Raw genomic sequence first — 25630 nt, 5'->3', positions numbered from 1 at the left:
CTCCATCCAGTGATTCCTTGTCCTTCTTAAACTGAGGAGCCCAGGACTAGATGCAGTACTCCAGATGTGGCCTCACCAGGGGAGAGTAGAGGGGGAGGGCAACCTCCCTTGTCCTGCTGGTCACACTTTTCTTAATGCACTCCAGGATACCCTTGGCCTTCCTGGCCACAAGGGCATACTGTTGACTTATGGTCAAACTGTTGTTGACCAGAACTCCTAGGTCCTTCTCTGCAGTGCTGCTTTCCAGCAGATCTGCCCCTAAACTATACTTGTGCCTGGGGTTATTCCTCCCCAGTTACAGGACCCTATACTTGCCCTTGTTGACTTTTGTTAGGTTCTTCTCTGCCTCATCCTCCAGTCTATCCAGGTCTTGCTGAATGGCAGTACAGCCCTCTGGTGCATCAACCCTTCCTCCCAGTTTGGTATCATCAGCAAACTTGCTAAAGGTGTACTCAGTCTTTTCATCCAGGCCACTAATGAATAGGTTGAACAGGACAGGACCTAATACTGATGCCTGGGGAACCCCACTAACTACAGGCCTTTAACCAGTCTCTGCATTGTTGATCACATCCCTCTGAGGTCTGCCATCCAACGAGTTCATAATCCATCTCACTGTGAATTCATCCAGTCTGCACTTCCTGAGCTTGCCTATGAAGATGTTGTGAGAGATGATGTCAAAAGCCTTGCTCAAGACAATGTAGACAACATCCACTGCTCTCTCTTCATCTGTCTCACCAGTCATACCATCATTGGAGGCTATCAGGTTGGTCAAACAGGACCACCTGTGTGTTTCATTGCCAGTATATCCTGGGACTGTGAGCCAGGAGTAGAGGAAGATTTTTACACACCAGGCTGGCTATAAAATACAGAGATGGCAGGGTGTCTTGCTGTCTGACTTGTTAAAAGCCTGAACTAAACTCACTCCTATTCTGAACCATGCTCAACTGTGGGAACAGCAGGATGTGCAATTCCAGCTAAAGGGCCTTGGACAAATTATATAGAAGTATATTTTTATGAGTGCAAGAAGTGATAGCCCAGGCCAGTGAGAATGATATCTCGGGTCAGAAAACCACCCCCATATGTATGATGTGTGAATGTCCTTGGGACTGGTCTGTGACTGACAGGGAATGTAACTGAAACAAACATAACGTGAGTGTGGTGTGTTTTTAATAACAATTATTGGAAAAACATCTTATGTAACATCTTAGTCCGGACCCGCATCTGTAAATCCTATATATTGTCAGTGGCTAATAAAGGCCTCAGCCTAGCTTAGCTCTCTGCTTTGCTTGGCTCAGCACTCCTTCCTGAACAAGACCTCTGTCTGTGCGTGTATCTCTGTATGCATCTCGGTGTGCGTAGTTTCTAATCGCCACACTCAACAGCAGAGGAAGTTGGCTTTGATGCAGTAGGTGGTTGTGTTCCTTTTCTGTAGGTGTGCTGGTTGGGCTGGAAACCTCTGGAGTTGCAAGCTTTGCTGCTGGGTTTCCCAGCCAAATGCACTGGGGAAAGAATATTGCCCTTCTTCCTTCCCTTGACATAGAGATATCACCTGTTCTGATTTTATTTTTTGTGTAAAACAGTGTGGTGAAGGAGGGAAACTTCTCCAAAATGGCAAAACTGGAGAGTGACAACCTCTGGTATCATGTCTGAGACACAAAATTAATTCAAAAATACTTGCAGTCCCCAAACAGCTATTTCTTTATTTTATTATTGCTTATTCTTAGGCTGAGGCACACATACAAGTGTAGTTAAAATCTATTTCAGTTTTGTTGTTTGTGTTCCTGTGACTTTGAATGAGTAGGTTAATAAATGTCCATGTCTGTGTGGTGTTGCTTTCTCCTTCCCACCACACTCAGTCATTACTGCAAATGTGACTGTATAATCTTCAGGATACATGCTGAAAAAAAACCCTAAATTTGCAGCTCTTAAGTGTAATTGGGCTAGGAGGAAGTTCATATGGTTCTTGACATCTGGGGAGAATGCTAGTTTTCTCAGGAGAAATAACGTTATAGCTCTGTATTTTTCTGCGGTATCTCCAATAGGTGCTTTGCCACTCATTTGAGATAAAAATGCACGCTCAGGCCTGTAGCTGACTCTGGAGAACCTAGACAAGGAGGTGTGGGAATGGATGAGACAGCTTAGTTGTGCTTCTAACACTGCATTGCTTTTTTTGTTACTGAGTTTTTAACATAACACTAAGAAAACAGGACTTTTTTCTCCCCCCTCCCTTCCCCCCAAACCATTTTTGATACTAGCTTCAGCAACAAGATTATATTTACATTCTGTGTCAAAATGTTGATGACGCTTCATTTTTCAGGACTTGCTACTTTCTTGGTCTTTCCAAGCTATATATGGGGTAGAGCTTTTTCCAGCAAGCCTTTGTCTTGGCACAAGGAATTCAGGAAGAATGTGTAACTTCTTGTAAATGCTTAATGGTTTCTAGTTAAGATCCTGGTTGCTGCTGCCAGTGCAGGACCTTAGGGCAAGTGAGGGCAGACTGGTGGAGTCACCTTGACCAGGCATAGCTGTGAAGGTTTGTGGATCAGTGAGCTGATAAAACTTCTGAGTGACTAAGACCTGAGGGAGAAAAGGAGACTAGGCAGGGCTTGAAAAATTATCTGAAGGGACAAAAACTGAGGCTGAAACACGGGTCAGCTTGCGAGGGCACAGTGACCAGGGAGAGCAGTATGCAGAATCTCTATCTCACACGGTTACTGTGCTCCCTTGCTAAAAAGAAATGTAGTTTTTCTTATTTTCTCACAATAATCTAACTATGTTTAAAAATCTTTCTTTCTATTTGGAGGCCTTCCTGTAAGAAGGAGGTGGGGATGGCTCTGGCGTCATCATAACACCCCAGTGTGTGCCCTGGCATTTTACAGGAGAGTAGATGTATTAGTAAAAGGCCTGAAGAATGAAGAGCAAAATCAGTGTAAAAATATAATAAAGTTTTTTTTAATTGCTCCCTTTATAAAAATTAAAGAGGAGATTCTGTGAACAAAATTGAGTTAGCAGACTGCTTCCAGGAAAGTAAGTGCAGTTACCCACAGAAACATCAATAGTTTTCATAGACAGTTAAACTTACAGTTTATTAAAGCTTAATAAGCAAATACGATCTAGTAAACCTGTGCTGTCCTATGTACATGCCAAGCATTAGCACTCAAACAGCTGCCAGTAGTAAACTGTTTCCTGTTATTTCCTTCTTTCTGAAAAGGAAGAAAGTGATGCTATTCATTCTGTGATCCCTGACCACAGGTGCTGAAAGCAGCAAACACTGTTTCTAATTTGGAGTACCTAAGAATGTGGCACTTCAGTGACCTAAATCCTGGGACCAGGACTCCATGGGGAGGGGTAGTAGAAAATCACTTTATCAAATCAGCGATTAAAAAAATAATATAAACTAGTACATGGTAGAATTAAACAGGGTTAAATGGCTTTGGTAATGTATTTCTTAATGGTTGGAACTGGGTTTTGCTGTTGAAGGGTTTTGTGCTGAGGGTAAGAAGATTCTGAATACTTTTGTTTTGGTGAGTGTAGTAAAGCACTGTAATGCTTTGGGCTCAGTGTTATCCCTCCAGGAGGAGGAGGGAGTTTGAAGCTTTTTGGGGGGAGAATTAGGTCCTTGCTCAGCTAATGTTTTTGGATTCAGCCTTTCCTTTCAGACAAGAATTTCCTTCTTTATATTCACAGATCTGTTTCTTCCTACTGACCTCCTGAATATTCACCTTTATGCAGAAAAAGCATCAACAGTCTTTGAATGTCAGCTCACTCTTAAAATTAATTTTCTTCAAGAGAAAATGTAATTACTTCTTTTTAAAGCAGAACCCTTTTTTTCATCTCTAATCTTTTGAGTAGCTAGATATTGTCATTTTATTTACTTAAACAAACCATAATCTCCTTCCCTAGGTCCCTTCAAAATCTATCTATCATGTTAAGAATTGCATTTCAAACCCAGTGAGTTTAAGATCCATATCATCTTACTGCAGCATAGAACCTGCTAATCCTTCAACATTTGCCTTCAGCTTTAAAAATTCAGTTTTTATACAACAATAGGTTTTTGAAGTGTATAGAGACAGCTTTTTAATCTGTTAGAAAATATTTTTCTTGGGCTTGCTTAGTAAAGCAATATTCACTTAAGCAGCACAACATGAATAAAGGTTAGGTTACTGAAGATTTTTGCAAGATTCCTCCCAGTTAATTGATATGTAGACTTGTTAAGTACACTTGATGGCAAGATATATTTTCAGCACAGATAGGAAGAATGAGGTACAGATATGTATTTCTTGGGTAAAGTTGCTTCAAATTGTGATGTGCGGACTTTCACACGTACAACCAAAGCATGTCCTGGACTTGAGACTTTTTTAAAAAAAAATACAAGTTTTTTATGATTGTGGTGATACGGGATGTACAGCATGCTCAGTACAGCTACCTCTTCTAACAAAACTTGATTAGCCTCAGATAATCCAACTGATACAGCTCTGCAACTTGTTGTGTCTGTTTTAGCTTGGATAGTACTGGTATGTGAAGACAAATATGTGTTTTATTCTTAAGAGTGCTGAAGTTATTGATTGTGTGTGGCTTTGTCTTGTTTTAGCTTTGCAGCTCAGAGAACTGCTGATCTTGTATATCCCTAAAATTACCCCTGGCTTTGAAGTCTGAGGGTTGTTTATAATCCCTGGTACTTGAATGCCCGATGTCCTGCTTCTTCTGCTGAGAAGAGGAGGGTGGGGTGTTTTTTGGGGTGGCACTTGTGGTTTTTGTGTGTGGTGGTGATTTGTTGGTTTGTGGTGTGTGTGTGTGCTGCTTTTTTTTTTTGTTTTCACTTCTCCTTCCCTTGATGTGTTACATAAATTGTTGAACTGCCTTCCTGTACCTTTTAGGGAAAATATAGTGGGTTTGCTTTGTGCATTTAGTTCAATTCAGAAAGATTTTGTACAGGGTGGAGATTATTTAAAAAAATCTGGGTAGCTGTATCGTGCCCTGTGAGTCTTGGGGAATGCTCATGCTAGAGGCAGATGCTAAATCAAGCCTCTTCTTCTTCACATCATGTACTTGTGGACTTTAAATCTGCCTGGTGCCTCTATTCTAGAAACCACATACTTTTGTGGGCTGGGCAGGAAGCCAGCAGCTCTGAAGCTGTATTTCTACCTGTATCTGGTTTAATAATGCTTTGTCCTTATGTAACACTTTATTTTGCTGTAATCTTTCACTTTTTTTTCCTTTCCTCCTGCATAACTAAGCTGCTACTGAATCTTGCTAGCAGCACATAATAGGAACATATTAGTGCTCTGTTGGCACCTTGTGATCTGTTCAGATCCACAGCTTTGTCAGTGCTACCATGTTGATAAAAACAGACACCTTCTAATTCTTCTACTTTTTTTTTTTTGTTTCCTCAGGATTGGACATTATAAGCCTTGTAGTCTGTTCCTAATGCTGGTTCTTTATACAGCAATTGCTGGGTAAAGTCAGGTGTTTTCTTCTCAGTTTGTTTGTTTGTTTGTTTTATATAAAATACAAGTTGTTTTTTACCAGAGATCTTGCAGTGAAGTAGCAAAAAGGCGGATATTAAGGGATTCATTTGATATTTTTACAGAGAACTCACTGTGGGGCGGGGGGTGGAGGGAAGAGTTAATTGAGAAAGTAAATCTTACATTTCACAGATTCAAAACTGCCAGCTGCTTTTGACAGTCTGATTATGGAAGTCCAGTAGACATGGGCACAGATGCTCTGATTGGTGTTGACAGATTGGATAGTGATTTTCATTGGAACAAAAAACCCTTGGTGCTGAGTCATCTGAGATTAGAGACATTTACAGAATGTTCCTGTGGGGTAGAGTGTGCATGTTCCTGTAGAGGGATAAATTGGGATAGCCTAGTCCTTAGTGAAAGAGGGCTGTGCTTCCAGTGGGACCTTAGGTTTACAATCCAGGCATTACCTGAGATTGTGTTGTACTCTAAACTAAAACCCTAGCTTTATTCCATGATAATCTTATAGTAGTGGTGTCTTTAACTAAAAGAATTAAAAAAAGAGAGAAAAAAATAGTAGCCATAACCTTTCACAGAAATGTTTTGGGGGAAGTTTCTTCAGTGTCCTTTTTGGCTACCATACCTTGAGAGAGTAGTCTTTAGGGTAAGAGTGAAAAAAATTGAAGTATCATCATCTTTGGAGAATAGAAGTAATATTGCTGCACGTAGGTGCTTTGGAGAGCAGTCCCAAGAATTAGGTGATAACATGGACTTTGCCTCCATATCATGTTATGGGTTGCTCCTTTATTTTTTTTTAATTAAAGGTGAGTATTAAGGATAGAAACATCTGGCTTTTTGTTTCTTGTTCAAGTCTTTATAGCTTTTTTTCTCCCTTTTTTAAATGTAGATATTTAAACCAAATAACATGATTCCCTTCCTGACTTGTATAAGCTATAGAGACTTGTCAGGTAATTCCTGCAATAGGCTCAGCATCTACAGAGTGTCTCATGTTGGCTTAAAATTGTTACAGGGTGAAAGCTATGTCCCTAAACCAGATGTCTTGCTAATTGATTATCTTCATTTTTTAAAGTAAGCGCCTCTATTGTAACATGAACTTGTTGCCTTTGGAAAATAGATTAAAAAGCCCTTTACTGCCAGAATTCTTTCCCTCAGGTAGACAAGCAATGCAATAAAATCTATTGCCTTCATCCATGTTTTGGTTATACTACATAGATTGAGCTTTAGTCTGTACATATTGTCATCTTGCTAATTCAACGTATGGTGGAATGACACGTCTCTTTTCTATTTTGAATTCCAAGGCATAAGCATAAGAGTTCAGTTTTCTGTTTAATTATAGGGGGTTTCTGTTCATTTTCTCTTGCATTTTCTGGTGCATATTTCAATGAGGATAAAGCACCAACATGAAATTCTACACCTGCTGTGAGAATTCAAGAAGTGTAATATAACCCAAATACTGTTATTCATTTTTTTCTCTCTGTTGTGTGATATCAGGATGTACCTTGATGCATGTAAGAAGTAAATGTTAGTGTAATGGAAGCTGATAGGTGAGACATAACCAAGGCCTTGGGTAAAAATTATGTCAAAGTCAGATAAGTCTATATTCAGGGAGTATAGCTTGTGCAAAAACTTTCCCAAGCATAAAGTTATAAGTTAGAATAGTCTTAGACCTTCAGCAGTCCGCTTTCCACAAGCTTAGAAAAAGCAAAGGAGATGTACTGCTTGAATACGAGAAGAGGTGTGTGGTAGAAGCATTTAGCTAGAACAAAGGATGTGAAGATTTTTCTGAGGTCAACAACACGATGTCCTCACATTCATGGAATGGAAGGCAGCCTTGTGGTAAGCAAGTGAATGTCTTACTGACCTCAATTAACATTTATTCTGTTTGTTTGAAGACTGAATTTTCTTTTCTTTGAGCCTGTTAAGTGCATACTAGGTGAACAGGAGACAAATGTAAATGACCTCATTTTATCACTTTGATGGCATGAATACCTCAGAGTCCAACTTTAACTAAATTAGAAGACTGGAATGAAGAGCTATAGCTCTCTGTGTGGTCTATGGAGAGAGTTATACTCCTGGGGTGTCCTGAATTGCCCTCTGTGCACTTCACTGATCACATAGGAACATAGTCATAGCTCAGCTCAATGTTAATGTGAATTTGCTCTTTATGTCCACATGCATTTGATCTTAGTATGCCAAACTCTGCATTTGCCTTTTTTTGTAAGTAAAAAAAATAAAAAATAAATAAAATAATAATTCTGGTGTTCTCTTACAAAAGAGAAATTTGTGTTGCTGTGAGACAGCACAAGAAATTACAGAAATCACAAACTGGATGTCACTGTCTTTAATTCAGGAGGAGATGCTGTTCCTATAAATCACAAAAATCGAACAACTGCAACTGCAACCAGATAAAACACTGGCACAAGGGCAGCTGAGAAACAGTGAAAGACAGAAGAGATAGACTTTTTGTCAACTGGTTTCACTCTTCTGGAGAATATCTCATGTAAAGCTGTCAATCTACTTGACTTGAGAATGAACAAAGTGAGTCGATAAAACAGTATGAGTTCTATCACCATTCCTTTCTTGTGAAAGTTTAGGGACTGACATAATTCATGAGTTGTTCTGCTGTTTTTGCTCCTGGCCTGTAGTGTGTGGTGGTTTTGTGTGTGTGTTTGTCATTTGTGTTTGTTTTGTTTTGTTTGTGGTGTGTTGTTTTGTTGTTGTTTTGTGTGTGTGTGGTGTTTTTCTGCCTCCCCTGTATTCTGTCAGCTTGTAACCTAAAATTAAAATCTGTAGTGGTCCAAAATTCTGGTTAAATATTATGCTTATACATCATTATATGAATAGACTGGCAGATAACAACAAATAATTAATGCAAATGCAGACAAGGTCTTGAATCAATTCTCAGTCTGCTTCTGTATAAGTAATGTCACTAACTAAAATATCAAGTGTATCAAAGTATTCCTAAAAAGTAGGCAATCTCTGAAAGTTATCAAATTTTAACTCAGCTTTCTCTGATCTAGATTCTACAGATGTGGATGAGATTATTTTTTTAGTTTTCTTCACATATAAACAATTATAGATGCAAAATATTTAAATATGACAAGGAAATAATATACAGAGAAGTCTCTCTTATCTATGGGAATGCTGTCACTGCACAAATATATTTGATTTGTTATCACACTTTTTTCTGAATTATTTTCAACCCTCAGTCATAGTTACACGTGCTTTATTCTGTTTATTTACTGTGCAATTGAATAGGTGAAGTCATTACAAGGTTTCCTTCAACATAAACCTCATCAAATATCAAAAACCTTAGCTGAAGGGACCCATGCTGATATATGAAATCACTGATAGCCACAGATTCAGAAGACTATGAACTTCCATTATTTAATTACTATACAGATTATTGACTCCTGTCTGTCTTAATTACGAGGATCTTGTTTTCAGATCTTGATTTCTCTTTCTTTTGCCGAAGGCCTACATTTGTTATTATTAGCATTATGGCAAACCAAACTTCACATAAATGTAAGGCCTTCAGATTGTTATCCTCTACTAATTTTCAGGTAGGGAGCAGTGAGACTGAAAGGGAAATCCAAAGACAATTGAGAGGGACTTAAGGGCCTTGGGATGACTGCTTAAGGGATCAGAGTACAAGTAGTGTTCTCCTCTGTCGCCACAATTGCAGGATGTAGAATCACAGAATGCTTGGCGTTGGAAAGGACCTCTGGAGATCATTTAGTTCAACCTGCCTGCTAAATACAGGAAGATCCGGCAGTTCCATACTTGGCTGTATGACTGATGTCACAGGCAGAATTCGCTGTTTCTTGATCTTGGGTTGGTTTACATGACAACTAGCCTGGTGGAGACAAATGCGATGTGCCTGTCTCAAAGGGGGAAAAGAATCCTTAAACAGGAGTTAGCAGGGTTCTTTGAAAGAGCTTTCAACATAGAGGAGGAGAAAAACAGCGGCAGCATGCCAGTGTTTGAGGGTTGGGGTACTAGTGAGGCCCTTCATTATGCCATCTCAGTGGAGGTAGGAAATGGAGAGCTGTGCAGTAACAAAGACACAAGGGTTATAGATGCATTGGAAACCACGAAAGTGCCTGAGAATAATCACAAAAGAATTAAGGATTCTCACTGCTAAAAGGTGGTGGGATCAATACCCCAGCTGAAGTGCATCTATACAAATGCACACAGCATGGGCAACAAACAAGAGGAGCTGGAAGCTGTTGTGAAGCAGAAAAACTACGATGTAGCTGCCCTCATGGTAACATGGTGGGGTGACTCCCACAACTGGAGTGCTGCATTGGATAGCTATCAACTCTTCAGAAGGGACAGGCAAGGAAGGAGAGGAGGTGGGGCAGCCCTGTACGTTGGGGAGCATTTTCATTGTCTAGACCTTGATGATAGGGTTGAGTGTTTATGGGTAAGAGGGAGGCGTTTGCCGTTAAGAGGAAGACTTCTGGTGGGAGTCTGTTACAGGCCACACATCTAGGATGAAGAGGCAGACGAAATATTATGCAGGCAGCTAAGAGAAGTCTTATGGTCACTAGCCCTTGTTCTCATGGGGGACTTCAACTTACCAAATGTTTGCTGGAAATAAAACACAGCAGAGAAGAAACAGTCCAGGAGGCTCCTGGAGTGTATGGAAGACAACTTCCTGACACAGCTGGTCAGTGAGCCTGCTAGGGGAGGTGCCTCGCTAGACCTGTTGTTTGTGAATAGGAAGGGACTTGTGGGTAACACACCGCTTGGAGGTTGCCTTGGGCATAGGGTTCATGAAATGATAGAGTTTTCTATTCTCTGAGAAGAGGGTGGTCAACAGAACTGTTGCATTGGACTTCTGAAGGGCAGGTTTTTACCTCTTTAGGAAGCTGGTTAGCAGAGTCCCTTGGGAGGCAATCCTGAAGGCAAAGGAATCCAGGAAGGAGGTCCCAGTTGACTGGAAGTTGGCACATGTGACGCCCACCTACAAGAAGGGCTGGAAGGAGGAACGGGGGAATTACAGGCCTGTGAGTCTGACCTTGGTGCCGGGGAAGGTCATGGAACAGATTATCCTGAGTGCCATCACGTGGCATATACAAGAGAACTATATGATCAGGCGCAGCCAGCATGGGTTTATGAAGGGCAGGTCCTGCTTGACAAACCTGATCTCCTTCAATGACAAGATGACCCACTTAGTGGATGAGGGGTGTGGCTGTGGATGTCATGTACTTAGACTACAGTAAAGCCTTTGATACTGTTTCCCACAGCATTCTTCTGGAGAAGCTGGAAGCTCATAGCCTGGATGGGGTATACTCTTCACTAGCTGGATGGCTGGGCCCAAAGAGTTGTGGTGAATGGAGTCAAATCCAGTTTGCAGCTGGTCATGAGTGGGGTTGCCAAGGCCTCAGTATTGGGGCTGTTTCTGTTCTTACACCCCAGGTGTAAGAAATAGGGTAAGGGGGGCAAGAGGTCAGCATGATTGAGTCAAGACCTGCTGGCTAAACTGAAGGGCAAGAAAGAAATGCACAGGCTGGGGAAGCAGGGACAGGTATCCTGGGAAGAGTATAGGGACACTACCTGGCTGTGCAGAGATGGGATCAGGAAGACCAAGATGCAGCTGGAGCTGAACTTGGCAAGGAATGCAAAGAACAACAAGAAGGGCTTATACAGGTATGTCAAGCAGAAAAGGAAGGTCAAAGGAAGTGTACCCTCCTGACGAGCAAGTTTTGTAAACTGATAACATCGTGTGAGGTGAAAGCTGAAGTACTCAAGAAATTCTTTGCCTCAGTCTTCACTGGTAAGCTCTCTTCCCACACTTTGCAAGTGGATGAACTGCGAGACAGGGACTGAGGGAGCAAATTGCCTCCCACTATAAGTAAGGATTTGGTAGGTGACCACTCAATAAACCTGAACATACATAAGCCTATGGGACCTGGTGAAATGCATCCCAGATCCCTGAAGGAACTGGCTGTTGTAGTTGTCAAGCCATGCTCTGTGATATTTGGGAAGTCATGGCAGCTATGTGAAGTTTATGGAATGGAAACGTTCAAGGCCAGGCTGGATGGGGCTCTGAGCAACCTGATCTTGTTGCAGATATCCCTGCTCATTGCAGGGGAGTTGGAGTAGTTGACCTTTGAAGGTCATTTCCAACTCAAACTATTATATGATTCTAAGGTAATATCTTTATCAACGATCAGGATAAGAGGATTGAGTGCATGCTCAGTAAGTTTGCAGCTGATGCCAAGTTGGGTGCGAGTGCTGATCTGCTGGATAGTAGGAAGGACATACAGAGGGATCTGGACCAGCTGGATGAATGGGCTGAGGCCAGTTGTATGAGGTTTAACACAGCCAAGTGCTGGGTTCTGCAATTGGATCACAACCACCCCATGCAATACTCCAGGCTTGGGGAAGAGTGGCTGCAAAGCTGCCTGGCAGAAAATGATCCTGGGATTTTGATTGACAGCTGGCTGAATATGAACCAGCTGTGTGCCCAGGTGGCCAAAAAGGCCAACAGCATCCCGGTTTGTATCAGGAATAGTATGGCCAGCAGGACTAGAGAAGTGATTGTCCCACTGTACTTGGTGCTGGTGAGGCCCTATCTTGAATACTGTGTTCAATTTTTGGCCCATCACTACAAGAAAAACATTGGGGTGCTGCAGAGAATTCAGGGAAGGGCAATGAAAAGAGGTTGTAGCATGGAGGGTGTCAGTCTCTTCTCCCATGTACCAAGTGATGGGATGAGAGGAAATGACCTCAAACTGTGCCAGGGAATGTTCAGATTTGATATTAGGAAATATTTCTTCATAGAAATGGTTGTGAAGTACTGGAATAGAGTGCCCAGGGAAGTGGTTGAGTTGCCATCCCTGGAGGTGTTTAGAAGATGTATAGGCTAAGTTCTTAGGGACATGATTTATTGATAGGTTATGGTTGTATCTGATGATTTAGAGGGTCTCTTCTAACATAAATGATTCTATGATTCTACATAGATGGACTGAATTAAGTTTAGTTTCATTATGGACTATGGGAAAGAAAAACAGATGTTTTCTGGCTCTCTAATTGCTCAGGTCTAAACTGTTGGGTTTTGTTTAGTTTTGGGTTTATTAATTAAAAATAAAACAAACAAAAAAGCCTCCTCTGACTGAAATGGTTTCCCAAGGTAGTGACGTGTTTTGAATTTACTGGCCTTTCAAAGGAATGATATGCGAAGTAAAAGCAAGTCGTGGACCCCTTAGACCAAGGTCTAGAGTAGCTGCTTGAGATGTGGAGGGCCTTGGCTCCAGGCTGGCTCTATGCCCTGGTCACCCACCTTCTGGAAGGATGCCTTGGGTACCAGGTGTGTTGTGGTGTGGGTGCCTTGATCTTTGCACAGCACTGGTGTCTGTTATCTTTGCTGTGTTTTGCAGAGATTGAATTGATCAATGTGGAAACCAGTTCAGTTTTTACCTTTGGAAAAGTTGGACAAAAATGTTACTATAAGCCATAATCAAGTAATATTAATAATATTTGTAGTATTACAGAGTATGTGGAGAGTTCTAAAAGATAATACAAGAGAACCATCCATTTGAGGAATATTGTCTGATATGTAAGCCAATAGAGAACGCCAGTTGCTTTTTGTTCTGTAGTTTTTGTGGTGTGTTTTTTTTTTTTTTTTTTTTTTTTTTTTAATACATATACAGAATACATAAACATTAAACAAAGATACAAGTTTCTTTATGTCCCTCTATGGAAAACTGCATTCAGAATACCTGTGATGACCTTGGAATTCTGTTTGATGAATAAATGGAGTATTCAGCCATATCTGATAATGAAAATGAGGCATGCTTAATTGACTTAGCACCCAGTTAATCAGCAGTTGACTCAGCAATTTTCATGAATGCATTATTTCATCTTGAAGGAGCAGAGCATGCATGTAGAGAAGGGCCAGTCTAGGCTTTGTACTTTAAGCATTAAGCAAGTATAAACGGCAAACTAATTGATCTGGCCTGGAGGTTTTGGTCAGTGGCATGGCTCTGATTCATGCTCTCTGCAGCCATCTGCAAAATGTTTATAATTCTAGAATGAAACTTTGTTAGTTGACATCCTGTAAGTGATTGCACTGAAGGATCTGTTAGATTGCAAGCAAAACAGCTGTGCCATTCGCAGACCAGCAAGTTAGATAGGGTTCATTTAAAAAAAAAAAAAAAAAGGCTTTTAGTTGTCGCTGTGTGAATGCCCCAGAATAGCTTACTGAGATTTTATTCAAAGTGTGTATTCAGTTACAGTGTCTGACTTAACACCTGTGAATCTCTGCCCTGATTTTACTTGACTGCAGACAGTAATTTAGAACTAAATGAGATAATTTCTTCCAAAATCTTTACCTCTCAGCAGGGATTTTTCTGTTGCTCAGAAGAATGACTTAGTATTCAGATCCAAAACAGTGATGTTTGAGGAAGATGTCATTAATTTAGTTCCTTGCACAAGAGATAATCAGTGGAAACCTTGCTTTCACCATTTGTTTTCAGAAACACTGGGTTAACAAAGGACTTAGTGCAGTGGGAATCGTGTTGTTTGATTTCTTTTGTCAATTTCCCGTAAGAGGTTTTTTTTAGCGTTTTTTTTTCCTTAATTTTAAAATATTAAATGGTTTTAGAATCATAGAATCATTTTGTTTGGAAGAGATCCTGAAGGTCATCAAGTACAGCCGTAACCTAACTCTGGCACTAAACCATGTCGCTCAGAACCTCATTTACACGTCTTTTAAACCCCTCCAGGGATGGTGACTCAGTCACTTCCCTGGGTATACATATGTTTTCATGCAAGAAGTGTGCAAGTAGCAACTATAAGGACTTTTTTTGGTGTTTTTGCATTTTTTTTTACAGAACAGAGGGTTAAACATGCTAAATGGGAAAGTAGCTATGTGTCTTGAATCACCAGGAATTGCAGTAGTGTCTGGATTTTGGTTTCACGGCCTTTGAGTCACTGTCTTGCCTGTGATTTTTAGCAGCAGGTGACTTAAAGGGCACAGGATTTACCATACTTCTTCCTGCTGGAAAGCAGACTTGGGGCATTGCAGGTCTAACAGTGAAAGGGATGGGAGTGGGGAGGAGGAGGCTTCAGCCTGCATGTTGGGCCTGTGATCTTTTGCAGAGGTATCTGTCATATAAATACCTGCAGAGGCCCTTACTGCTTTCTTGTTAAAAATCTGGACATCTTACAGGTGATCTTCATAAATGAGGAAGCAAGTGTTAAAATGCAGAGGGAGTCTATATTCAACTTTTTCTCCTTGGTTCATCTGATTGCTGATATATCTTTGAAAATCATCATAGATACAAACCAAAATGTTTATTTTTTATTATATGCTAGGATACTCCTTTTGGCTTTTGAATTATTTCAGTGATGGTCTTTAGGCACTTAATATTTTGTGAGCTGGGGCTTTGCAGACTGATGTTGAATGTGTTCTGAATATCTTGCTCAAAATCCAAATCCTTGGTCTGGCATCAACAGGCTTCATCTAAATTGGTTTTAAACCTGATCTCTGTACCTCATCTGATGCTTTGGCTGTGAGGGGTCAGTGTATTTATTGTGAATCTTCAGACTTCAGGAGCCTTGGAATTTACTTGCGTAACAGAATGGGAGCTTTTCCAAGCCTCACTGCAAAGCATCATGTAGCCTTTCAAATGACAGATTTTACTTGGCAGTGTTGGATTTCAGTGCCATCAAGAACATGCCACAGAGGTATTGACAAAACACCCTATCCTCTAAGATAGATGTGTGTTCTAGTGGTGCCTGAGGAGATTTCAGCTTTTTTTGGTCAGACCAATACTGCAAAGTGTGCGTGGACACTAACCGAACTGCTAGCAGGGTTTGGAAAGAATACTAATAGGACTATTGTAGCAGTGGTGATGCAAGAATAAAAGTGAGATAAAGGTCATATGCAGAAGCAGTATTCTTAGACGTACTGGTAACTTGCTATACCCTGTGAAATTTCTAGGGTAAGGAATTTGTCATTTAAAATATTTGGAGCCCAGATGAGATTTTCTTTTTCCGCAAACATCTGTAAATACGAAAGTAGCTTTTGGGCACCCTTTGGAAAGAATCTAGATGTGTCTTTTGTGTTTCAGTCCCTGTTCTGCACCTACTCCACTTTGTCAACTGTGGTTTTAACTGAGTCTATTTACCTGTAGGAAGTAAGTGCTGGACACTTCACTCTCTTCATAATGTTGCACTGGGTTAAATAACGTGTTTTGTGGAGAGAGACAGAGGAAAACATTGAATGCAATGTTTTTCTTAGATATCTGAGTGTTCTGTTTCTATTAGTGTTCTGTAGTGAATGCTGAGTATTTGTACAGCCTACTAGAGATGATGATGACCTCTTATCAAGCTGTAATGCTGGTGCTTTCTGTCCTCATTGCTCATACGAAGAGAGAGACTGGTGAAACACGATCCACCCTCAGTGGGTAGTAATGTTGGTGCTTATGGTTGAAATGGATTATGGAAGGAGGCATATTTCCCCTGTGCGTTGCCTTTCAGTTATTTATCACTGTCCAAAGACTGGAGAGAATTTTAATTTGGTATGATATTTGACGGCCATAATGTAGGGTTGATGAAAACAGAAGTGCTACCAAGGCTTTTACTGGAAAGAAGTAGAAAGGAGAACAGTGTCTCCCTCATCACTACCTGTAACATCCAGCTTTGACACAACTCAGCTGCATCCTCCTGGAACAGTCATTAGGCAGGAGTGCACTGGGCTGAGTTGGGCTTTAGTGCCAAGCTGTCCTTGGATGTCCATGGGAAAGTACCTAGACTTAGCCTATATTGTGCTTCAGTTTCCTTGCCTCCCTACATGGCTTTAGCTTGGAGGAGACTGAGGGGTGACCTCATTAATGTTTACAGATATATAAGGGGTGAGTGTCACGAGGGAGGAGCCAGGCTCTTCTCGGTCACAACCCATGATAGGACAAGGGGTAATGGATACAAACTGGAACACAAAAGGTTCCTCTTAAGTTTGAGAAGAAACTTCTTCTCAGTGAAGTGAGGGTGATAGAACACTGGAACAGGCTGCCCAGGGGGGTTGTGGAGTCTCCTACTCTGGAGGCATTCAAGACCTGCCTGGACACCTTCCTGTGTAACCTTATCTAGGTGATCCTGCTCCGGCAGGGAGATTGGATTAGATGATCTTTTCGTGTCCCTTCCAATCACTAACATTGTGTGATTGTGTGATTCTCCATGCTGAAGGAGAGCAAAGGAACAGCTCAAGGGAGCTGTGTCTCCTGTCAGGGGACAAGAATATAGAAATAAAATCTCTTGGATGCCTTCAGCACCTTGTGGTCTCCTGCAGCAACAGTTGGTTTGACATCTGAAGCTCTTCCACTGATGGTCTGATGGCGATGTGAGAATGGTTGTTCTTGTCTCTAGGAGGGCTTCCTTTCTCTGTAGTTGAGGGGAAAAAATCTTAAATATGCAGCAACAGCAAAATAGGATAAAGTGAGGATGGTTCTCTTCTTTAGCATGCCAGCAAACCTAAGGTGGCCACCTACTCCTGAAGTAAGTTAGCTCAATTGTTATAGAGATCTGACAAGGATTGAGTTATGATATAACTGTGTGTATCCTATGTTGGATTTGAGAGTGCATAGTCTGTCCCTTTGTCCCATATGCTTTGCTCCCAGCATGTGGTCTGCTTTCCATGTTTAATTCATATAGTTAAATGAGCAAAAGTCTTAGTCTTCCAGTGTAAAATGAACCACCTGAACCCTTTAGAGGCAGCACAATTACAGAGAGGACAAAAACAGTCATTCTTGTAGATCAGAGATGAAGTCTCATTTAGAAAACTCTCCTTACACTCAGTATAATTGATTCAGAAACATATATACATATCTATATACTTACATACATCACTCCTATTCTGATCCTCTTTAGTCACTTCAGCTCATTAGCTCCAAAATTGCAACCTGAAGACTTGCTGTTAGTCTGTAAATGTTGCAGTTATGACACTGTGTGGAGTGTATGTGCTATTTGTTTTATTGGTGGGGTGAGAGGGGGGAGAAGCTTTTTTTTCTGTTTAATATTTCTCATTAACTTGTTGCCTCAAAGATAAGTTTTTAGCATAACGTGCAGGAATTTGCCTACACAATATGTCCTGTAAGTGTAGAGGAACTAAATATGGAAAAGACTCCCACTTTCATTGTCTCTTTTGTTCTGTTCCTTGAATGCCCCAGTGGACTGCTAATGAAGTATTTCCTCCAGCTGTCAAGAAAGTTTACACTATGATCCTAACTTTCTGTTTCCTAGCAACTCTGCATCCTTCTGCTCATAGAGGAGGGTGGCTTATACTTTTAATGAACGTAATTCTAAGCCATGGCCAATGAAAAGCAAATACTGTGGAAGAACAAATGTCATCCGTATTTTAAACAGAAATAGAAGTTCACATCATAGTTGCCTATCTGCTTTAGCATTGCATGTAGTTTTAATAATATGAGCATTTCTGTCCTTGCATTTCAAATCTAAATTTTTGGTTGCAGTTGGCAATGTGGGTGTGACTACTGTCAACCGTTTGACCTTGGGACTAGGGATCACTGCTTCTGGAAGTTTTGTTTGGCAAATTCTCGTCTTTGAGTGTCACCAACATTTTACTCAGGAGGTATTTGGTTTCCTGTTTATTTTATTTTGTTGTTATTTTATTTGGCTGCTCTGGTTTGAACACGAGTTTTCTAACCTGGTCAACAGTCTGCTGAACTGGATTATGGTGAGATTGATTACAAGTCATTCATTAAAAGATTTCAAAGGGACTACATCCCTGCTCTGTAGTACTTGTGTGAATTCAGTCAGTGAAATACCTTCAGCAATCCCTTTATTGTGATGTTTTCTTAACATTTTTCATGTATAAAATACTATGAGTTGAAGTATTTTTCCCTATTCTCTCTCACTTCATTTTATCATTATGTGTTGTGAAAATGGAAGCTGATGGGGAAACCTTTGAAATCAAATTTTCATTTAGCCATACTACAGGTGGAACATGGAAGGCAGCTGTGTAGGAATTCTGCTTCCTCTAGAAATTTAGCAAGAGTCAGAAACTGGTATACGAGATTTCCCAAGTGACAAATGAGATGGCCTAGAAACATAGTGAAAGCTAACTGGGGATTGACTTTTTGGTGATAGCTTTTCCACATTTAGAAGTATCAGTGTTTCTTTGAACAGGAATTAGAGGTCTCTCTGGTGTTTCAACAAAATGTCTTTTCTGTTAAAAAGGTCAAAATTTTTACATGTTTTCTTTCACACCTCTGAAGTGGCCATATGGCTTCTATTGCTTCTTGGAAAACAGATACTCTGAAAGAGGAAACTTCAGTGAAAACACACTGCTGAAGGAAATTATTAACTATAGAACATAGGAGCTGCTATGCTGGTTTACAGTAGTAGTATATTTAGCCCAGGATTAGAGACTTCGAGATGCCAAGGAAGGGGAAAGGCTTTCTCCTGGGTCTCAACACTATATAGAAAAAAAGCTACTTCTAGAGAATACTTCTGTTTTCTGGTACTGTAGTGATGGCTTCATTCTTATTTATTTTGGATAATTCTGCCCAAACTTTTTCTCACTTGTTTAATGCTATCAATTGGTGTTTCATCTTGCTCTTTAAACATCACTTTAAATAAGCTCCCTCATGTGTGTACATTACAATTACTCTTAATTATCAAGACACATATTATTTTTCCCATGGATAGTTGCCTTATGCAGAGTTGTGACATGGATGGCAGTAAAACCAAGTTGATATTAGTTTAATATTTTATGATTTAAAGTGGTCCTGTGTGTAACCCATGTAGTATCATCTAAATCCTGACCTGAGTACAAAGCATTTGTTATAACAATGCGTTTCTGTTGTGCTTTTTGCTGTGGTATCTTACAAGATTTATCATCATTAATGCATCTGTTTTCAAGGTACTCTGTGATGAAACATGGGGTCTTCTCATTTTACTTAAGGGGAATGGAGAGACAAAACACATTAGGGTCAAAAAAAATACTCATTTGAAATGCCTAAATGAAGATATAAAAGACTTGATCTTTCTGTGTCTGCAACAGAGAGCACTATGTAAATTTAAAGCCCACATCAATTTCAAAGCTTAGTTGCCTTTAGCTGCAGCCGCTCCAGAGCTTCTGCATGAAAGATTTGTTTTGTTATATTGCTCTGCTTCATTGCTGAGCAGCCCCATTCTGTACATTGGCCCATCCATCAAAAAAGTGCAAAAGATTATCAGAAACTTTGCTGATCCCAATGTCAAGTCATTTTAAGTGTAAATGAATAAATCTAACTGTTAGCAACCAAAGGCTTTTACTGTGTGAGCAGATTCTCCATTAATTGGAGAGGGCACGTATTATGCCTTGCCAGACAGGTTCACCAGCATTTGCTGGTAAGGGAGGACTGGCACCATCTAGAAACTATGGGCTGCAGTGGGGAGAATCACAGGCTTGCTACAGCACAGCTGCCTTCTTGGTGGTATAATCCAAACCACTGAGGGTCAACGTAGCTGTGCAATACCCAGGTAAAACAAATAAATGCTTATTTCAATTGTGCAGTTAGGGATGTGAGACAGAAATTAAGTAGTTGTGTCCCTTTGTTTCTGGTAGCCATGGTTTCCCTTCTCCTTTCCTCTTTCCTTAAAGCCTCATCATTCTTCTTGCTTCTGTCCTGCTCCTTCTCCCCACCCCACTGGCTCCTGGTGTGCTCTGCCCCTCCTCCTTCCTCTGCCAGGTTGCACTGCACTCAACCTTGTCCAGGAGCTGCAGTTCCTTGCCTTTAACTCCTTATCATGGTGTACACCATCGTTCCAGTGCTTTCTGTTCTTTAGCACGTTTCTGATGCACAGGAGCACTCTCACTCACCCTTAAAGTTTTTACTTTAATACTTTGTTTCCTGAAGAAGCAGCACTATTGCAAGGGGAACTTAGTCTCCTGTTTGCTATTATTCCGCCCTTTGTGTTATTGTAATTTTATAGGCAGGAACAGGGCCATAGAGAGAAGCTCTCTTTCTGCCATATTTTATGCACATTACTTACCAACACAGCCAAGACGTGTAGTTATTGAAACTACAAGTTTTACACTATAATTTTTCAAGTCAAAAGGATTAAAATTTGCCTCCTAGGTATGAAAGTCTGAATGTCTATGACTATTTTGCTTATATATATATATTGTTTTTTTCCCCCCCCCCACTCTGTCCTTTGGCTGAGTGAAGTTTTAAAACATGACTATTCATCAGAATCTGTAACAAGGTAATATTGTAGGGAAATGAAGAGTGATAATACCTCTGCAACTGCTGTGCTTAATGTGATGAAAGACAAGCTTTTAAAAAACTCTTTAAATGGGTATTCTGTATGCATTTTCCTGACACTTTCATTCTTCTTTGTGGTAAGTGTTAGATACAAATCCCCCCTCCTTTTTTTTTTTTTTTTTTTTTTTCTTTTTTATAGACTTTGCGTAGTTGCTGTAATACGTGGGTAAAGACACTGAAATATTCCACAGTTTCTCTAGTTTTTTTATATTAGGAAATTTATAAGATATCTCAGCATTTGAGACTTCCCACTCAGATGTGAAAAGCCTGTCCCAGACAAAATACATGCATGTTTGTAATTGCTTTCTGTCTCAAATGGCTTTTAAAACTCCTGTATAAACCAGAAGGTGGCATGTTCCAAAAAAAAAGGCTTTGAAACCTGCTTCAAAAGTTTTCTCAGAAGCCAGAAGTCAGACAGCATTGAATCAAAGGCAGAATGTTCTGCCCAATTGCTCCATCCCCATCAGCGTCTTGATTTGAGTTGCTGACCTAGAAGTAGGCAGACAGATGGATACATGACCTTCTGCTTCTTTTTGTAGTGTCAGAACATCCCTAGCACTTTTCTTACATCTGTGCTGTATTTGCTCAGCTTTGTAGACAGAGCTTTCAAATTACTACCCATTTTTCTAGTGCTTCTCTTTTTGTGACTACTCAATCAAACATACTTTTTTTTCTTTTTTTTTTTTTTTTTTTTTTTAAGGCTGCTGTTTTTTGCCAAGACCACATATCCCCTGTCCTCTCCCATCCCAAAAATAAAGCTGCAGTTTTGGAAGCTTAGCTGTGCAACTTCACAGGCCATTTCTGGTGTAAGAGCAAACTGTGCCTCATTAAGGGAATACCAGAAACTTCCTACACAACGTGCGATGTCACATCCTCTGACAGAGGCTTATTCTCCTGCCTGTGAGCTTTTAACAAAGTAAGTGCTGTTATCATCCCATTTGTCCACTCTGAGGTGTGTTAAAACCAGGTATTTGATCACTTAGGCTGGCACAGTATTCCAACACTGCAAAAGCTTAGAGTTGAACATCAAACAGGACTAACAATTTCAACTGCCTAACGTCTGAAATTATAGCTTTTGTGATTTCTTGATTCAAGCTAGAGTTGAGGAAACACTCTTTGCTGAATCTAGTCAGGAGGAGTTGACGGAGGGGAGGGGAAACTTTAAGTGCTTTGATTTCAGTATGATTTACTCTGCAGAGCAGGATCTACACCATTATACTTGTAGTGAAGTATATACATGATTAGCAGGAAAAAGGCATTTTCCTTCAGAGTTTTAAAAATGGTCTCGTACAAATAGGTGCTGTTGACTCTTTGGATCTCAGAAACTTGGAAAATGAGACTGCAGCACCCAGTACTGTCATCCATGCTTCAGAAACATCTTTGCAAGAGCTTTGTGGTTTTCCTCTCCTTGAGTGTGGTGTGGGGTTGTTTTGTTTGTTTTGTCTCGTTTTGTTTTGTTTTTTAAGATACATTTGACTACTGTGGAAGGATGTAAGTAGGTTATCTTTAAATAGAAAAGCTGTAATACTGAGCGCTCTTGAATTGAAAGGGACCCATAAGGATCATCAAGTCCAGTTCCCTGATCCTTGCAGGACTGCCTAGAACTACACCATACGACATCATTCAGATTCCTCTTGAACTCTGACAGGCTCGGTGGCCATGACCACTGGGGAGCCTGTCCCAGTGACCAACCAGCCTCTCAGCAAAAAACCTTTTCCTAATGTCTAATCTGAACTTCCCTTGGTGCTCTCAGATGAAGTCCTGACTACTGTGGATGATTTTTTGAGTCAATCTGTCAGTGAAGTCCAACATGAAGAAAAGTAGTTCCTGCAGCTCCAGACAAAGGTCATCAATCTGTGATATGTGCTCATGCCTACGGCATACAGGGAAGAACTCATGGGGTTAAATTCTTCTTTAGAGAGTTTGTAGGTACTGCTGAATTGCGCAATTAAAAGTGGAAAGTGCATTTCTTTACAGTTTATAAATATCTATTAAAAAAAATAATCGCTGAATCTTCTCTATCCCCCAGGGCCTTTCCCCAAAAGGTTATACAAGGTGTGAACCATTTCAGTAATCATATGTCGAAGTAATGCACCCAGAATATTTCTTCTCTTCCCCCAGCTCCTGTAGTGTTTGGAATATGGTCTTTCCTCCTATCCTAAATTTATCTTATGCCACCCATCTGTACACACATGCTTCTGAAGAGAAGTCTAGGATCTAATATGAGATTTGACTACTCGGCTAGTAAATTAAGTCATTTCCCAGTAGGTGTCTAACATTTGTTGGAAGAGCCTAGACATACTTTTTCAGCTTCTCAGTCTGGCTTCCAAAGAGACACATCCATTATTCACGTGGTGTTAATCCTCTGGACTGAGATATCTGGAATAAATGGTGAATGATGCAGGAAGAGCTTTGTGTGAAGAACACTGGGGTAATAGTCATACCTTGTACTGTGCTCCAGTCACAAAGGGACTTTGTGTATTCATATCATCGACCAGTATATTTCCCACAACACTGTCTTTATTTGAGCTCTAGCCAGTTGAGACACTTAATAGTCAGGGAAGAGGCATAGGTGCTTTTAGGTCATGATTCGTCTGACCTGTTTTCAATGTAGGAGATGCTAGGACGAGATGAATCATGCCCTGTGAATGCCCATATTCTCCACTGACTGGAAAGGGAACCTGAGGTGACTCTCACATATGGAGACATCAGTATTTTTTCTGATTCTACCCAACCTGTTTAGGCTAGTCCTTGTGAATATAACAGCTTTATTTCTTCAAAAATTAAAAAAAAAATCATATATCAAATAATGCATTAAGTTTTATTTTTATCTCATCATAAAAGCATGGGCTAAAAGTTTGCGGATATTTGTGGTGGTCATAGTAAAAATGTGAAAAGGGGGAATAAAACGATGTAAAGAAATAAGCAAAAATGGAACAATTTTCAGCTTTTTTTCTGCCTCACTTGAAAGAACCTTGTAGTGTGTCATATTTGCTCATACTAGAAATGGGACTATTTTGTATTTTTTTACTGCACACGATGGAATGTGTTTGCTGTAGCCAAAAGTAATTTGAAAAATTCAGAAAGTTCTTTCACACTTTTGTTAGCAATTGAATTCAGTGGATCAAGTAAAATGGGTAGTTGTGGGAGGGAGGAGGGATGTTACAAGTTATTGCACAAATGTATCTTTTATCTTATTTTCCTGTCTGTTTAATGGCGACTGAGGAAAATACTTTGAACCTAGTGAGAAATCTGTTTCTGTAAGTGGTATGTGATGAATTTGTGGCTGAATAGGGGATATTTTCCTCCTAGGAGTGATAGAACAGTATCAGAGGAGGGAAAGTTTTTAACAATGTCTAAGTCAAATGTGTATTTAAAGACAACTAATGAAGGCAAAGGAGTTTTGTTTTTTTTAATGGTTTTAATGAAAGGATGGCACTTTGCAGAAACAAAAATTGTTGATGAACCTGAAACAAAATTAATTCTATGTGGAAGGGAATAATTTGTTGTGAAGATATTTGTCAAGGTAGTAGCAAATGTTTCATACAAAAAATCCTGACCTGCTGCTTAGTTGCTCTAATAACATTAGTTTTTAATCACTCATTTGTAAGGCAGCTGTTTCACTTCAGGCATCAAGTTGAACACAGGTTTTAAAGTTAATTGCTTAATGTAGCTTCAGCTGTGGTTTCTAGGTATTCCTCTGAGATTCCTCTCTGAAGAGGTAAGAAATAGGAAATTTCTGCTTCTCAGATTCTTTGTGCTAAAAACCACGATTCCTTTTTGTATATGTGAAACTCACAGTCCCTTGCCAAGGTTGCTGATCGGTCCTGACAATTTCTTTAATGTGTAGTAGTAATCCAGAGGGTGATGTTGGGTTGAGTACCACTGACACTGGGGAGAGAGTACTTAAAATGGTTGTTCAAGTTTATCATACTGCTATGAAAAGTCTGACTAACATTTCCTCTTGACATGTTTTTTTGTCTGTGTGTAAATACGTATACTACATTATATACACAAATGCAAGTGTTGCTAATAGCACCAGTATACTGTGATGTGACACAGGGAGAAGAGTGTCAGAACTGAACTAACGTAATCTAAGGAACAGTAAAAGAGAGGAAAAAAAAAGTGCAAATTTACTTGGTACTAAGCTCTTCACACTATTGATTCTTGTTTGTAAGTTCAGTGCAGGTATTATAAAAGGCGGCATACTAGAAAATAGCTATGTTCTGAAATGTATCATGCAACACAAAGAGAAAATTGCAGAATCTGAACATATGTATACTGAATATGATTTATTGATTACAGATCATTAATAAGATGTTAACATTAATAATTGTTGCTTTGATTAATCTCCTGAAACATGTGATGGGCATCTGATTGAAATAGTGTTGTCATTTCTGGTAAGATTGTAAATCCTCTTGCCTGTTTGAGGGGCAAATCTATTGTGAATTAAGTTAAATTAGGTGAACATCCTGGGTATTTTCTTCTAAAACACCTGTGAATTATATTAATCAGGATTTTTCCAAATGACTGCAACAGTAACATGGAGGGTGCTACTGGTTTTATACCACTGTTTTGGAACAGCCAACTTTGTATCGCTTGTGATTAATGTGCCTTTAGTTTTACTAGTGCTGAGGTAACCTTTCCTATTCAGACATCTTAAGTTTACCAAAATGTTGGCTGCATTAGACACTCTTAAGGAACTTTTTCAAATTCTAAACTGGCTATGCAGTTGCATTTATTTTGCATATATGAGTATCATTTTTTTCCCAGATAATTTAAAACAGAAGGGATTAATACAAAGAAGTGCTCTATGAAGAGTTTGAATTTTATTAAGAAATGGCTTTGTATATGTACAGTCCCTTT

At 39.9% G+C, this 25630-nt stretch overlaps 1 long non-coding RNA gene across 6 annotated transcripts in view; it reads left to right on the top strand.

Annotated features, from left to right (window-relative positions):
• Nucleotides 1-25630, top strand: part of LOC135579599 (uncharacterized) — a 90212-nt gene that overhangs the window by 44840 nt on the left and 19742 nt on the right. For 4 of the 6 annotated variants that reach the window (XR_010473051.1, XR_010473044.1, XR_010473049.1 and 1 more), the window contains exon 2: nt 21465-21680. The exons of the other annotated variants lie outside the window; for them this stretch is intronic. This is a non-coding gene — a long non-coding RNA (uncharacterized LOC135579599). The remainder of the gene's footprint in view (nt 1-21464; nt 21681-25630) is intronic. 6 annotated transcript variants of the gene reach the window in all.

The sequence above is a fragment of the Columba livia genome, chromosome 1 (assembly GCF_036013475.1).
Source record: "Columba livia isolate bColLiv1 breed racing homer chromosome 1, bColLiv1.pat.W.v2, whole genome shotgun sequence".
Classification (NCBI taxonomy): domain Eukaryota; kingdom Metazoa; phylum Chordata; class Aves; order Columbiformes; family Columbidae; genus Columba; species Columba livia.
This window is presented reverse-complemented; position numbering and strand designations above follow the sequence as displayed.